This window comes from Neovison vison, chromosome 11 (genome assembly GCF_020171115.1).
Source record: "Neovison vison isolate M4711 chromosome 11, ASM_NN_V1, whole genome shotgun sequence".
Lineage (NCBI taxonomy): Eukaryota > Metazoa > Chordata > Mammalia > Carnivora > Mustelidae > Neogale > Neogale vison.
In genome coordinates, this window is record NC_058101.1 from 50,305,568 (window position 1) to 50,324,026 (window position 18,459).

The following is an 18,459-nucleotide window of genomic DNA, read 5'->3' on the forward strand; positions in this document are numbered from 1 at the left end:
CTCAGTGGGAAAGAGTGATGTGACAGCTCAAGTTTGTTTTGCAGAAGTACATTTTTATCCAGGCTTATTTTAGTCACAAAACCTCCGGCTCCTTTAACATACAGCAGGATGGGAAACCCTTCTATTTACAGGAACTTATATCCTTTTTTTTGTTGTTGTTATAAGAGTCTGGCTTGAGCTAGGGTGTCAGCTCAAAATCACCTCCTCATTGGAGACAATGGAGACATTGTCTACCCAACTGCTTTAATGACTCTTTTCTTAATAGCTCATTTTATTATCATCCTGCTATTTACTTGTTTATGATTTGTCTTCCCTCATGAGAATGGAAGTTTCATTAAAGCAAGGAAACTGGGGGCTGTTTAGTACTCTAGTCTTAACTATTAGAACAACACCTGGCATATAAGAGATACTCAATAACTATGCTACGAAAATGAATGGATGAGGTGGTACTGCTGGACACTATATTATGTGAAGAAAGGTGGCAAGGGAAGGTGTCTAATTTGGGTTCTGGTCACCAATCTCAACCTGTGTGTGTGTGAAGTTACCACTGCATCAACAAGCAGTGTTGTTACCCAGATACCCAGTGGGTGTTCTATAATCCAGTTCCGTTCTGACACTATAGGAGATGGCCTCAGATCCCACAGGTTAAGTATTCAATCCTACAAGGCTGCCCTTCACCCTTCCAGCTGCCAGTCACAAACCCAGGTTATCACCTGTGCCTGTGCATCTGACCAATAAGCCATAGATTAGAGGTTCCAGTGGACCCCTCCTTGGACCTCAGATGCCAGTTTTCTATCCTTCCAACTGGCTATAAATTGGAGGTTCCCTCCTCCGGTTCAATTAATTTTCTAGAGCAGCTCACAGAACACAGAGAAACATTTCACCTACTAGATCACTGGTTTATTAGAGAATGACATAATTCAGGCAGAGCCAGATGGAAGAGATGCATAGCACAATGTATGGGCAAGATCATGCTTCTGTCCTCAAGGCTCACGTGTTCCCCGATCCAGAAGCTCTCTGAACTTTTCTTTTTGAGCTTTCACAGAGACTTCATTATGTAACCATGATTGATTAAATTGCTGGCCATTGGTAAATGATTCTAACTCCAGCCCCACTCATCTCCCTAGTGGTCTGGGGTGGGATTGAAAGGTCCAACCCTCTAATCACATAGTTGATTCTGGCAAAAAGCCCCCTCCCTTAAGTGATCCAATGGTCACTTCATTCAAATAACAGGAGACACACTTAGCTCTCTTATCATAGGAAATTCAAGACTTTTGGGAGTGGAGGGCCAGAAACTATGGATTATGACCAGATACGTGTGAGTAATAAATTTTGATCATCTATATGACCAAATACATATTTCTTATAAATCACAATATCTCAATATCTTTAAGAAGATATCACTGATGTTGACATCATGGGAATAAATCAATCCAAGAGGGCATGGAGCTGAGCAGAGGGTGAGTGGATGAGATAGAAACATAGAAAGAGGCAGGAGACAGTGCCTATAAGGTCCTAGAGGTCCTGGCAAGAAGTTTAGATTTTATTTCAAATGCAATGAAAATCTGACATTTTTTTTTTTAAAGTTTCAGTCATTGTGTATAGGGGTTATTGTTGTTGTTTTGTTTTGCTTTGTTTTGTTTTTTAAATTTATTCCTACTAACAACCCTGTAATGGAGTTGCATTTTTGTCAAAGTGAGATATAAATAACTATGGCTTTAAACATATTAAATGGCTCAAAATCTCATAATTAAAAGGTGGTGTGAAAGGAATCTAAACCTAGGTCCATTCATTCCAAAGAAAGTATCATTTCCTCTACTCTATAGTCTTTCCAAGAGACCATGCCATCCAAAAAATCATCATACCATTTATATTTGCTAATTGCCATGTGAATTATAAATGTTTTTAAAGTTCCTTGTTAAAACAGGCTTCCCAAGGAGATCTGCTTTGGAATACTTCAGTCGGTCTGGTGTGAGAAATAGCTTGCTCTTGAACGCAGGAGGGCTGTTTCATCTATACAACAGCTATTATTTCTTGATTGTGTTTAACCATTCTGATTTTTCATCAAGTCACCTTTCCCTCCAATCAGTGATTATCAGATATATGCAACTGTACATTTCTGTAGAGAAAAGCTCTTTTGAAAACTTGAGCTCATAAGACCTAAGCTGCTAGAAAAGCCACAGAAACCTCAAGCTCCATATTTTTCAAATCTCAAGAAACAGGGTCACAGATGGTTTCATTTCTAAGACTATGTGCAATCTTTCCTTTCCTTTTTTTTTTTTTTTCTTTCAAAATAAGTTTCCTGACTCAACTTCAGGGAGTGCCCTCAAGCTTTCCATCTTCTTGGAAAAATAATTGACAAAACCTAAAACCTCTTCCTTTTCCTGTAGTAATTAGGAGGTTTCTGCTCCTTCTTCCCCAAAAGGAAAACACTTTTCACCAATTTTGCCTTTGCTGCTTTAGAGCTCTGGACGAAATTCTGGGAACTGCTTGAAGTGTGTGTAGGTGTGGCATCATCACTGTTAACCCAAAGCAAATCTCTTCCTCTGACACCGACGCGCTTCCCATCTCCCCAGAGAGTGTGAATCTGTTCAGCAACACCTGCTAACAACTGAAAAAGGAGAACTGCCTCCTGAAGGGATAATCCCACACAGTTTTTTGATCTAATGTGGCAGCCAGAAAGAAGACTTGCTATGGGGTCAGAAGCATTGCTATTCCCGAACTGCTAGGCACCACCCTACAAGCACCATGTGAGGCCTGAGGGACAGAATAATATAGAAGTTGACGAGAGATTCTGGTAACAGGGCTGCTGAAGGCTTTTGATGATAGGCTGTGAGCTGTCCTTGCCCCCCTCTGCAATGCGAACTGGAAGAGAAACTTGCCTCATTTAAAATACCCCTTAGAGAAAAAAATAGCAGCATGAACTTGGCAAAGTAATATTGAGTCACTCCTTTAAAAATGACTATTTTTATGGACTGGCTGCAGAGGTGACCAGGGTGAGTTGTCTCTTGCTGCTCCTTCTGAGGAGTGGATTCTAAGCTGTGTGTCTTAACCCCCTGCCCCAAATGTAATTTTCCAGGTGGCTATCAATAAAATCAGATGATTTGTCAGGAATAAAGCAGGCCAGGTGCAGGGTCCCCAGGATCCCAGACATAGCCTGCTGCTAATGGAATCAACTGCTTAATGAATGAGGGGCTTTACATAGACCCTGAGGTTAAAAGTCAACAGGAAGGGCTTCAACAACAACTTTATTAGGCAGATGTGCACCATGGTATTCTAGCCTGAAAATACCTGTCTAGGATGGTTTCTCTTCTTTTTAAGGATTCCATTGGACAAAAACAGATTAGAATACACATATACACACATTTAATGAATTACCACAGGGCAACTTGCTTTTCAGGTGATTAAAACCACTTGGCTTTAAGCCTCTGTCTTAAAATACCCCCCAAGATGTGCAAATGATAGCTTAGAAATACCAGCCCTTTACATTTGCAAGGCAGATTTTTTTTTTTCAACTAGGGCCAAAATGCATACCGGGAAATTACCAATGGGGGAGTACTTAATACAAGTTAAGAGGAAGTGATAAAATGCCAATGTTATTACATAGTTTATGAACTTAAGAGACAAGTTTGTAAACTTAATTTGAGAAACAGAGGATCCAATTCTGGTTTTAATTGGTATGACTAGTGGCTCCTGATACAGCCTCTCCAAGTCTCCCACAAAATTGTCCAAGTGGAGATATGAAAAAGACTCACGACATTCCCAAAATTTAAAACTAAACTCAACATATTGTTAGACACTTGGAAGAGTTAATACTATGAATAAAGTCAATGGGAATGCAAACTATACAATAGATGAAAAATAAATTTTCAACAATTAACAGGGCATATATATATATATATATATATATATATATATATTTTCCCCCCAAGGGTTTCCAAAGCAGTGGCATGAAAAAAAGAAAGCTAAAAAAAAAAAAAAAAAAAAAAAATTCTATACAAAGAATGGCCAGTAAAATTCTGAAATTTCCCAGAATACATAGACAAACAAAAAAAGAATAAAAGAGAGAAAATATGTGAGAAAAGATCTGACATCTAGAATACCAATAGAGATATTTCAACATCCAAAATAAGAAGATCCTCAAAAAAAACCAAAAATAGATAAATTAATGTAGCAATAAACAGTCAACTCCAAAAAGGTATATAACATCAAACTTAAAACCCCTAATGAATTCCATCACAATGGATAAAAAGAAAACTGTACCAAACGTCATTGTAAAAATTAAAACTCTCCAAGATAAAATTCCTAAAAGCTTTTAGAGAGAAAAATTAGAAAAACTCATTACCCCTAAATAAGCAAAATCATACTGGCATTTTTCTAGCAATTCCAGAGGTGAGAAAGCACTGAATAGTGTCATAAATATACTAAGGAAAAATTATTTTCAACCCAGATTATTATACCCAGCCAAATTATCTATAAAATTTAGAAGTAAAATATTTTCAAACAAGGAATCAAAAAATGCTTGACCATACCATTTTTAGAAAACACATGAAAATATACTGCAGCAAAAATACACTAAAGGAAAATGCAATATGCAAAAGGCCTTTTCAAAGAAGATGGGGTGACAATGGAGATTATCACTTTTTCTTAATTAAAATACTTAATTTAATTACTTAAATTAAAATCAATGGACAGTGGATTAAAAAGTCATTTCCTTAGAAGATAATTTTTCTCTTTCTCTGAGTTTCTCTTAAACTAAGAAATAAAAAGTCTACACTAACCACTAAATCAGTCACTTATGAACTTTAGAACTCATAAGAAGTAGCTGGTTTCTGAAACTATAAATTAGTACGTCTGGGAATCTGTTTTCCAAGTCATTCTGATGCAGCTGGTCTATGGACTATATTCTGAGTAACAGTAGATTGTGCATTCCCTGAGGACAGAAATGGTTGGATTTTTTTTCTTGGCCATAATACTTATGGAACATAGTATTTTCATTAAATAATTTAAGAATTTTTATTAAAGAATTTAATGTGTAAGAAAATTGGGTCTCAGACCATCTTCTGATGGTCTGCTTCCCCTTTAGATAGAGTGTATGGGTGCTTCCCCTTTAGATAGAGTGTTATTTCCACTTAAACTTTGTGAATGCCTCTTATTCTGCATCTAGTCCTTGATAGATAGTTTCAGAAAACAACTGAAAGGCAACATGAAGATGAATAGCACAGAACCCTGCAACTTATGAGCCCCCCAAGAAAAAGACTGTGAGTGAGGCAAAAGTGAGAAAGATTGGGCAAACAGAGTATGTTGGTGATTACAGCTTTTCTGCCTTTCATCTGATTACAGTAGGGAGCAGTAACTGGGGATGAGCCCATTTCAAGCCAAGTGAGAACCAAATGAAAATCTGTTTAAAATTATAAACAATGTATATCCTTTTTTTGATAGCTCTAAATCCAAAACAATGATATAATCAGTACCCAAGAAGAAATAATTCACCTGAATTTTTGACAAATGACTTGATTTAGGATGAGACCCCCTAAAAGAAGAGCTTGAGACAAAGCTAAGTTTAAGTAGGTTATATGGGAGGACATCCCAGGAAACTTTGATCAGGGAGTGAGGAAGTAATAAACAGAAGGGAGAGAAGCCAATAAAAGTACATTAACCAACAAGTTTGCTGTGAGAAACAGGTGCTCAAACCCACTGTAGACCTCTGAGAGAGAACTTAAGACATGCTTGGAAGTTGTCCCCACAAAGAAGTTAAGACATTAGGCAACTCCTATTCCCCACTGGGCTACCACCATGAGGATGACTGTCAAGGATGCCAGCTCTCCTGCATTTCTTTCCTGTACCCACAAATGTCAGAGAAGCCTTCAGGAGTAGAACCCCAAATGCTCATAGGAGGAAGTTATTAGCCTGTGTCAGAGATGGAGCAGTGAAGAACATGACAACAACTATGTATCAGGTTTGAATAGGTCTCTTTTCATTAGATGACAAGAAATCCAACATAAAATCATGAGTTCATGGAGGTGGGGTATTTTGGAATTAGAGGAAAAAAAAATTCTATTTAGGAGCACACACACAAACACACATGCAAAATACATCTCTGAAAAATATTTACTATAATAATCAGAAAAATGTTTTACCAATTGTTTCTACTCTGAGGAAGAAACAAAGAGTGCAGCCTGTATGCAACCAAAGCAGAAAGCCAGAGAGAATAGATTGTTTCGAAGAGACCAATGGGATGGGAAGAAGGGGAAAGATGTGGGAAAGAAAATTTGGGGAAAAAGAAAGATGGAGTTAATTGAAGAGTTAAATTCTGGCTCTAAAATGAATAGACAGTAAAATTGATAGAGTAGAAACAGAATGAGTGCCACAAAGGAAAATTTGAGATATTAGAGAATGTACAAGGAAAAGATAAAACAATAAAATTTGCTGAAAAGGAGAAAAACATAAAATTCCATTGAAGAGCTATGAGACTGCCTTCCCAGCACTCACCAGTGGTATTTAGCAAATGGAGCCCCTACCCCTACCCCACCCCAACAATAGGAATATACAAAATACAGGAATAATAAAGCTAACAATAAAATAGCAATAACAATAGCTTATAGTTGTTGGACTTTTGCCATGTACCAACACTGTTTCAAAGGCTTTACGTATGCTGACTCATTTAATCTTCTGGCGTCCAGCGTGTGGACAGAGGTAAAGGAAGCCTGTGTGGCAAGAGAGAGAAACAGTCATATATACAGCAGGGCAGAGATGAGACAAGGTTACTGGAAGGATGGATCTTTGTCACCTCAATTTGTTTTTGCTACAGTCCAACCTTTTCCATTGTTCTTTTCAACGCTGCTAACCTGTGGTTTTTAAACTACCCCAGGACCTTTCCATTAAATTCCTGGTTTTACTTAAAGTGGTCTAGCATCTCACAAATGCAGAATCCCAGTTTAAGAAAACTAGAGATTACCATTGTTGCTAAGGAAGAAAGTGAAATATTCGAAGAAGAACCCACAATTAGACTTGAGGAAAACAGTTCCTGATCTCCAAGGTAGTCATGGATTTGTGGTAGGCAAACTCTAAAGTGAGTCTTCTATTCTCCTGGTAGAAAGTATCACTCACTTGTGACAAAAACAACACGGCAGAGGTGATGGGATGTCACTCCCATGATTACGTTTCATCACATAAAACCCAGTCTTAGCAGACAGAGAGACTCTCCTTGCCAACTTGAAGAAGGAAGCTGCCATGTTGCTAGAGAGCCTATGAAACAATGCATCTTCTAGGCATGGAGGGCAAACTCCAGCCTACAGGCAGAAAGGACCCTGAGCATGCAGTCACACCACTATAGAAAAATGGATTTTGCCAGCAACCTCAGTGAGTTTGGAAGCAGATTCTTCCCTGGACAAAATCCAGATGAGAATGCAGCATGGTCAACACTTGATTGTAACCTTATGAAGCCCTGGAGTGAGACTCAGCTGTGCCCAGACTTCTGATCACAGAAACTGAGATAATAAATGGATACTGTTGTAAGATGCTAGGTTTGTAATTAGTTAGGCAGCAATGGAAAAGTAATGCAAAGCTAAGAGGCTTATAAGTTTCCAGCAAAACAAATGAAAAATTTAAAAAATAACATATTTACCCTGGCAAAATTTTCGTATTATATCCTAGCAGATATTTTGTATTGCAATCATCATTTTAAAAAATATCCAACAGAGACAAAACCGGGGGTGGGGGGGAACCAATTGTTTGTATAGGAACAAAAATAAAATTTAGTGATTTTAAAAAAAATTACCTCAGATTTCTTATCTGAAATATTGGAAGTCTGAGGGCCATGTGGCAACATCTACAGAGCTGGAGAAAAAGGATTTTTATAAGCAGTTTCTTCTACCACATTTTTCATGCTCAGAAGAAAAATACATTCTCAGGTATATGAGAACTCAGAACCGATAACATTTTTATTTATGTGTGTATGTTGTGTATATACACTTTTTGACTTTGGATTGGATGATTTTATATATATGTATATATATATATATGCATATATATATATATACACACACATACATATAGATTATATATAATATACAATATGTAAAGATTTAGATATACATATATACACATAGATATATATAAATAGATGCATTGTATGTGTATAATGGTTCCTGAGTTCTTGTATTTTCATCTACCTATTGATATGTCTCCATATGTATTTTCTACACATACACACACATATATGTTTATCTTTATATATGGCTGTGTGTATGTTATGGACTTTCCCACATGTCTCCCAAAATTCATGTGTGGAAGACCTAACCCCAAATGTTATTTGGAGGTGAGACCTTTGAGAAATGCTCGTGTTTAGAAAGGTCTTGAAGGTGAGGTCCTTGTGATGAGATTGGTTTTTTCATCACTGAGCTTAATTTCTCTCTTCTCTGCCATATGAAGACACAGCAATAAAGCAACTATCTGAGCCACCAGGAGGGTTCCCACCAGAACCCGACCATGATTTACCAGCTTCTAGAACTGTGAGAAATAAATGTCTATGGTTGAAGCCACCGTGTCAATGGTGTGTATCTTGGGAGGGATGGAGTATCTGAGTGATGGACATTGAGGAGGGTCTGTGTTATGGTGAGTGTTGTGAACTGGGTTAGATTGATGAATCACAGACCTGTACCTCTGAAACAAATAATACATTATATGTTAATTAGGAAAAAAATATGTATGTATCAGTCAACCAAAGCTTGAACAAAATTAACACTTCAATAGTGTGTATGGTATTAAAAGGTATAGGTTTCCTTATATGAATATGTACTGGTTGAAAAACTAACCAACTCACCAGGAAGTCCTAAGGTGGAACATCAGTTTGTAAAATAAATTTGATTAATCTATCACCAATAATGAACCTTTAAGTGTATTAAGGAGAGGGGCGCCTGGGTGGCTCAGTCATTAAGCATCTACCTTGGGCTCAAGTTGTGAACCCAGGGTCCTGGGATCGAGGTCCACATCGGGTTCCTTGCTCAGCAGGAAATCTCATTCTTCCTCTCCCACTCCCCTTGGGTGTATTCCCTCTCTCACTGTCTCTCTCTCTCTCTGCATCAAATAAATAAATAAAATCTTTGGGAAAAAAAAAGAATATTGAGGAGCGCTGTTATTTCACAATATCATCTGGAAGTCTGTATGACAAGAATTTTGTTTTGATTCACTGTCTTTCATCATAAGAATGATCTATAATGAATAAAAAGAAGTCTTTTCAAATTTCTCTCTTTTAGCATCAGATTCAGAAATACCAATAAATGACATTACCACCCCATGAAAACCAAACAAATGCTGTGTAGCTGGGTGTGGAGGGTGGGCAAGTACTGGAGGGCGGTGGAAGGAAAGATGGCAAAATTTGAATGTGTTTGTTTGGATGACAGAGCAATTAGAAAATTGGTTTTTGTTAATTCTTCAGCTATTCTTTTAACAAACAGGATAACATAAACTTCTTTACTCAGAAGAATAAATTAAAGAAGAAGAAGAAGAAATAAGAGTCTCTCTTTAAGAACAAAATCTGCATAAATAAAAGGAAAAATCTGAAGACATCTCAGAAACATTCATCCAAAGGCAATGTAGCAAGTGACCCTGATTTGAATATTTTGAGTACCTTACGAACAAAGGAATTTCAAATCTTGTTTTCATAGACTCAGTATTTCTGTATGCCCTCATTTCTGATGATGTTTACAACCCCTTGTCCACCTGTCTTCAAGACTCAAGGAGATAAGAGTGATTACTAATGTGTATAGAGTCTTTTTTTTAATCTGTTTTCAAAATAATTTCATCTAACCCTATGTCAGTGTGGATGTCAAGTGTTGTAAAAAATATTTTAGATACTTGTATAAAATCATGTACAAGTAAAATCAAAGTATGGCTACTCGTTAAATATTTAAAAGATAATGAGATCTCAAAATCTCTTTTTTTCCCCTCTTTTCCACCTATATAGGTATCTTAGTTTAAACTACAAAAATTCTATGTAATTCTGGTGTTTGAGATAGGAAATTATTCTGTGTATCTGTTCCTTGCTATGGCTTAATAAAGAATTCCTTAAGAAACATATGATGCCTGGGTGGCTCAGTGGGTTAAAGCCTCTGCCTTCAGCTCAGGTCATGATCCAAGGGTCCTGGGATTGAGCCCCGCATTGAGCTCTTTGCTCTGTGGGAAGCCTGCTTCCTCCTCTCTGTCTGCCTCTCTGTCTACTTGTGATCTCTGTCAAATGGGTAAATAAAATCTTAAAAAGAAGAAGAAAGAAAGAAACCTAAAGTATTATCTATACATTTGAGCCAATAATATACTTCTAGGAATTTATACTAAAAAAAATAGGAAATATAGTCAAACATGAAATGATATTTAGCACATTATTTAAAAACAAAATTGGATGTATTCTTAAAAGGAAACTAAGAATATAGTTAAATGAACTATGGTAAATTATTGGGCAGATAAATATCATGGTTATCTATTAAAATTGCATGAACCCAACGGCTTGCCTTCTTTTTAATGATTCAATGGAATAAAAACAAATAAAATAAAGATTTAGTTACATTTTTATTTTTGGAACAATTATATGTGTTCAGTGTAGAAGGCTTACAAAACATACAACTGTAAAATAAAGAAATAAATCACCCATTATCCATCACAGAGTTATATCCAATATTGTCTTCCTAGTTCTGTCTTGCTCTCTTTTAAATAATTGTGGCATACTTATTTACCTTTCTAATTTTACTTAATAATTTACCATACAAATAAGTTCTGAAGTCAGAGTGCCCAAGTTCAAATCCCAGCTAGAGCACTTATATGCTGTATGTCATTTTGACAAATTATTTAAACCTTTTTATCCATATGTTTCTTACCTGCAGAGTATAGATAATAATAGTACTTATTATAGTAGTCTTATGCAAACAATTATATTAAAAACAAAATGTATTGAGAGCTTAGCTTAATAAAGCAAAACAGACTCTAAAGAAAAAAATAGACAATTAAAGCATTGTGTTTAGAAATTTCAACAATCCTCTCTCTGGATCTGAAAGAACAGTAGATAAAGAATCAGTAAAGGTATAAAAGATGTGAACCATACTATGAAATTACTTGAACTAATTGACATTTATAAGACACACTACTCAATAATGGAAAAAAACACATTTTTTCCACTGTAAACAGATATTCCATTGACACTCAGATAGACCATATTCTGAAAAATGAAACAAATCTCAATAAATATAAATGAACTTAAATCATTTTTTTTAAAAAAGTGTTCTCTGGGGGGAAAAATGTGTTCTCTGTCCACATGGGATTAACTAAAAATCAATACCAGAAAAATACAAGGAAAGTCTCCAAATGGTTAGAAAATAAACAACACACTTCTAATAACACATGGGTCAAAGAATAAATCACAGTGAACTTTAGAAACTATCTTTTACTAAATGAAAGTAAAAACACATATCAAATTTTGCAGGAATCCATCTAAAGCAATGCTTAAAGAGAATTTTGCCATATGAAATTAGATTTATATTTAGAAATTAGATTTATATAAGAAAAGAAGAAAATTTTCCAATCAATACTGCAATTTTCTACATTAAGAAAGTGAGAAAAGAAAAGCAAGTTAAAAGAAGGAAGGAAATAATATAAATAAGAGTATTAATTATTGATGAAATAGGAAAGAAAAAAATAATAGAGAAAAATCAATAAAGCCAAAAGCCGTTTTTTAAAAAAGTTTAACACAGTCAATAAACCTCTAAGTATATCTATCTATCTATATATATATATATATATATTTTTTTTTTTTTTTTTTCAAAAAAGAGAAGAGATGGGTGCCTGAATGGGACAGTCAATTGAGCATCCTACTCTTGGTTTCCTCTCAGGTCCTGATCTCTGGGTAGTGAGATCCTCACTGAGCATGGAGTCTGCTTAAGACTCTCGCCATCTCCCTCTGCCCCTTCTCCTCATGCACTCTCTTTCTCTTCCTAAAGTAAAAACATAAATGTTAAAAAAATAATAATAAGTTAGAGAGAAAGAAAGAAAATAAAAATTTCCAATAAAAGACAGAACATTAGTATTGATTCTACAGACATTAATAGAATAACAAGATATGTCTCCAAAGGCAAAGGAAACAAAAGCAAAAATAAACTTTTGGGACTTCATCAAAATCAAAAGCTTCTGCACAGCAAAGAAAACAGTCAAAAAAACAAAGAGGCAACCCACGGTATAGGAGAAGATATTTGCAAATGACAGTACAGACAAAAGGTTGATATCCAGGATCTATAAAGAACTCCTCAAACTCAACATGCACAAAACAGATAATCATATCAAAAAATGGGCAGAAGATATGAACAGACACTTCTCCAGTGAAGACATACAAATGGCTATCAGACACATGAAAAAATGTTCATCACTAGCCATTAGGGAGATGCAAATTAAAACCACATTGGGATATCACCTTACACCACTTAGGATGGCCAAAATTAGCAAGACAGGAAACAACATGTGTTGGAGGGGATGTGGAGAAAGGGGGACCCTCTTACACTGTTGGTGAGAATGCAAGTTGGTGCAGCCTCTTCGGAGAACAGCGTGGAGATTCCTCAAGAAATTAAAAATAGAGCTTCCCTATGACCCTGCAATTGCACTACTGGGTATTTACCCCAAAGATACAGATGTCGTGAAAAGAAGGGCCATCTGTACCCCAATGTTTATAGCAGCAATGGCCACGGTCGCCAAATTGTGGAAAGAACCAAGATGCCCTTCAACTGACGAATGGATAAGGAAGATGTGGTCCATATACACTATGGAGTATTATGCCTCCATCAGAAAGGATGAATACCCACCTTTTTTTTTTTTAATATTTTATTTATTTATTTGACAGAGAGAGAGAGAGAGATCACAAGTAGGTAGAGAGGCAGGCAGAGAGAGAGGGGGGAAGCAGGCTCCCTGCTGAGCAGAGAGCCCGATGCGGGGCTCGATCCCAGGACCCTGAAATCATGACCTGAGCCGAAGGCAGAGGCTTAACTCACTGAACCACCCAGGTGCCCCTGAATACCCAACTTTTGTAGCAACATGGATGGGACTAGAAGAGATTATGCTGAGTGAAATAAGTCAAGCAGAGAGAGTCAAGTATCATATGGTTTCATTTATTTGTGGAGCATAACAAATAGCATGGAGGACATGGGGAGTTAGAGAGGAGAAGGGAGTTGGGGGAAACTGGAAGGGGAGGTGAACCATGAGAGACTATGGACTCTGAAAAACAATCTGAGGGGTTTGAAGTGGTGGGAGGTGGGAGGTTGGGGGAACCAGGTGGTGGGTATTAGAGAGGGCACAGATTGCATGGAGCACTGGGTGTACAAAAATAATGAATATTGTTATGCTGAAAATTAAAAAAAATAATACAAATTTGATACAAACATTTCCTACAAATAGAAGAAATGGAACACTTTTCCTACTGATATAATAAAGTTAATATGACCCTTGGGGCACCTGGGTGACTCAGTGGTTAAGAACCTGACTCTTGATTTCAGCTCAGGTCATGATCTAAGAGTCAGGAGATCTAGCCCTCGGTCACCTCTGCACTCAGCAGGCAGTTTGCTTGAAATTCTCTCTCTTTCTCCTTCTGCTCCTCTCCCCTAACTTTCTCTTTCCCTCACTCATGCACACATGCTCTCAATAAATCAATCAATAAATAGATCTTTAAATAAAGTTAATATTACCCTAATACCAAAAAAAGATAAAGATAATTCGAGAAAAAAAAATTACAGACCAATGTATCTTCTGGATATACACACAACCATCATTAACAAAAAATTAGCAATCAAATGCAACAATACATAAAGAGATAATACATCATGAACAAGTGAGTGAGTTTTATCCTAAGAGTACAAGTTTGGTTCAACGTTTGAAAAATAATCAATGTAAACCATTTTATCAACAGACAAAAAGAAAAACAATATGATCACTTTAATAAATGCAAAAAAAGCACTTGACAACATCTAGCACCCATTCATGATAAAAACTCACAGTGATCTAAAAATACAAGGGTATTTGACCTGATAAGGAACACAAACACAAAAGTTATGCATATTGATATACCTAATAGCAATAGACTTAAATAATTATTTAAATATTAAAGGAATTCTTTTAAATTATTGTCACTTGCAGACAGCAAAATCATATATATAGAAAATATTAAGATATTTTAAAGTTACTAAAACTAATGATAAGTTTAGCAAGGTTGCAGAACAGAGAATCAATATTCAAAAATCAATTGTATTTCTCCACATTAGAAGTGAACATTTGAGAACCAATTTTTTAAATAAAATTTACAATATCATTAAAAATCATGAAATATTTAGGAACAGATTTAACAAAATATGGGCATGATCTACTCACTGAAAACTACAAATCAGACTGAGAGAAATTAAAGAAATCCTAGAGAAATGGAGAAAAATGCAGAGTTCATGAATTGGAAGATTCACTACTGTTAATGTATCAATTTCCCCAAATTAATCTGCATACTTAGCACAGTCTCAGTGTTAATCATCATATGTTTTTGCAGAAACTGAAGGATGATTCTAAAATGCATATTGAAATACAAAAGACCTATCATAACCAAAATGATTTTAAAAAGAAACAAAAGTGGCAAAGTCCTATTACCTGGTCTCAAGATTCACTATAAATCCTGATATCATTGTTATAAGAGTAGAAACATAGATCAGTGGAATAGAAAAGAAAATTCATAAATAGAACTGCAAATATACAATTACTTGGTTATTTTTTAAAGAAAAAGTGAAAAAGTAAATGCAATTGGGAAAAGATGCCTCTGCCATAACAATGTTGTAACAACTGGATAATTATGTTCACACAAATTAATCTCAACCTTCATCTTACAATATCAACAAAAAATATCTCTAAATAAATCATAGACCTAAAAAAAGAAACTATAAGATTCATAGACTTGTGTGTAAAACCTAACATTACAAATTACTTCTAGGATCTTTGCAAACTTGAATTAGGTAAGAATTTCTTAAATAGGACCCAAATATGAGCCATGAAAGAAAACAGATATACTGGGCCTCATCAAAATTTAAAATTTCTGCTTTTCTAAAGACATTATTAAGAAAATGAAAATATAAGCCACTCACAGGGAGAAAATGATTGGACATGACATGTAACATAAAGGACTTGTATCCAGAATATGTAAAGAATTCTTATAATTTAATAATGAAAAGACAAACAATCCTGCCCCCCCATCAGATTAAAAAACAGAAAAAAAAAAACAAAAAAACCTAGGTAAATATTTGAACAGACACTTTGCAAAAGATGATATACAAATAACCATGGCACATCAACATCACCAGAAATCATTAGAAATGCAAACTAAAACCAGAATTTGATATCATTATAGATGTACTAGAACATTGTATGAATCAGAGTTCTCCAGATAAACAGAACAGTAGGATGTGCATACATACATAGTGATTTATTTTTATAAATTGACTGCTATGATTGGCAAGTCCAAAATCTGATGGGGAGGTTATCAGGCTGGAGATTCATTCAACAAGGAGTTGCAGTTTGAGTTCAAAGGCAGTCTGCTGAAAAATCGGGAATTCATGTTACAGATTAAGAATGTCTGCTGGAAGAATTCCCTTTTGCTCAGTGGAAGTCGGCCTTTCTTTCTATTCCTACTCTCAATTTATTGAATGAGTCCCACTCATATTTCAGAAGACAATCTCTTACTTAAGGTCCATCAGTTTATATGTAAATCTCATTCAAAACACACTCACAGAAACACCCAGAATAATGTTCGACCCCATAACAGGGCATCGTGGCCTAATCAATCAATGTGACACATAAAATCAACCATCACAAATATCTAAAATTAAAAAGGCTAATACTATCAAAAGGAGCTAAACGTGTAAAGCAATTCTAGATCACATACAGTGTTGGTGGGGATGTAAAAATGTGCAGCCACTTTGCAAGGAATATGGTCGTTTCTTATAAGTTAAATATACATTTATCAATTTATCATATAAAACCTGGCAATTCTACCTCAAGAGATGTGAAAACACCTGCCTACACAAAGATGGGCATGCAAATGTGCATAATAATGATATTCATAGGAACCAAAATACTGGAAACAATTTGACTTTTTATTAACTGGTAAATGGGTAGATAAGTTGTGTGCATAAACAATGAATCTTGGAACGCTGAAAAAATAAAATTAAATTAAAAAGAATTTGGGACAAAAAATTAAAATTAAAATTAAAAAAAAACAAATTGTGGTATGTTGATACAATGAAATACTACTTAACAGTAAAAAGGAGCAAAACTAGGGATAATGCAACATTGTGGATGAATTCTAAAATATTGTGGTATCTAAGAAAAGTCATCTGTAAAAGACTACATACTTTAGGAGTCCATTTATCTGACATTGTAGAAAAGACATGACTAGAAATAAGAAACATAACACTGGTTGCCAGGGACTGAGGTGAGACGAGTCAATAAACTACAGAAGGATCCGCGGGAATGTTTTGGGGGAAAAAACTGTTCTGTGTCTTGTTCATGATTGCCGTTCTAAGATGGCTCGCATTTATCAAAACGCATCCAAATGTTCACTTTAGCTGGGTAAATTTTAATAATGTAAGTTTTATTTCAATAAACCTAACTTTTAAAGATGGGCCAAGAAATACATAATTCAGCGAACATATCAAATTAATTAATCAACTGTTAATACATGTTTTTAAATTATATAAACTGAAATTATTCACTAGATATTTGGTATCGTATCATTATTTTCTCAAATCATCAAATGCCTTTTGAGAACACGTTAGTCTGTAAATTAAAATGAATATAACTCTCTGTTACACGCACATGCATGTATGCACACACACACACACACACACACACCGAGTTTTCTGGAACACTGGAAAGGCAACAAAGATTTCAGTGGGTTCACACTCACAAAAAATGACATGGCAGAGAATCTGTGAATAGGGCTCTATTCCCTCCTTTTCCATGGGGTGCTATTAGTGTAAAGTTGCTGGCCTAGAGCAAACTTAAGGGAACCAATTTAAGAATCATGAATTTGGTAGGTGAAACCTACAGCAAAGTTAATACCAGTGACTATTAAAGCTCTGTTTGAGAGCAGAGGCAGAGGTGGAGGAAATGTGGCAGTTGCCACGCAGTGGTGAAAATTACATGTTCAGGATCTCTCAAGAGGAAGCCCCTGGGGTCTTCCATAAATAGTTGATGAGACGTTTTCCCTTCAACGGCAGTAGGTGTGAGCCTGGGAGATACGTTTGACACTAACTCTAATGAGCACACAATGTTCCAAATCCTGATGTTTTGATCTTTGATGTAACAGAAGCTGTTTCTACACTAAGCCTTCAAACAAAGTGAAAGCAAAAGGAAATGTGATGTTTGTAAGTGCATTTGAATATCAGAGCTGCGTGTTTATTTTAAAGCAAGTAGACATGTTCTGCATTTGAGAATGTGAAATCATGTCCACCGTGGTCTGGATTTTTGGAGCTTTGAGGTCTGCTTCTTCCCTTGTTCTGGGATTGGGTGAAGCAGTTGGTTTTCCTAGATCTCATTTTCTCCACCAATGAAATGGGGGCAGGGGGTTGTAAAAATATGAGACTTGGAAATGACAGGATTCAGGACCAAAGCATATTCTGTTTGGCATTTTGTTTTGGCATATTTTTTGTTTAAAAAAAAATAAGTAGGTGCCAACATTGGAAAATCAAGAGATTTTCACAACATATAGATTTATAGCTACTTCAGCACACCTTGCAGATACTCAATCTTCATTTGAGCGTGAGACCAAATGGCTGGATCTGTGTTACAGTTGCATTCTTTAGACAAGGTGTCATTGTCCCTTAGCCACAACCCTATTCCTAAATGTCACCTACCCAGCTCTATAGGCCTTAAGAATTCGTGACACCTGAACCAACTGCTACTAGGTCCCTTAAGCTTCCACAGCTCAATTTCTTTTTTCTTTTCTTTCTTCCTTTCTTTCTTTCTTTTTTTTTTTTTTTGAAGTATAGTGATACACAGTGTTATGTTAGTTTTAGCTGTTTGTTGTTGTTGCTGTTATTTTTGCCAAGGCTCCAATTTAATTGCTGTAAATGACAAAACTAGTGAGAGCTGCTACAAAAGGCTGAATCTACCAATTGCTTATGCTATTGTATAGTGCCTATTGCTTCCACAACACTCCAAAAACCTCTGTTCTGATCAGAGAGTAACATCCATGGAAGCTATTTCACAAAAGAAAGAAAGAAATGCAAGAGACCAGTAACCAACAGCAGAATACTATCCCATGCTAAAACTTCCTTGCCTGACCAACTATTCTGGCAATTGAAACTCTGCACCCTCTCTGTCCAGGAGGATTAACATCATCATTAAATTTCATTTGAATATGTTTGAACACCTGCTAAAGACCACAGGCTGCATACC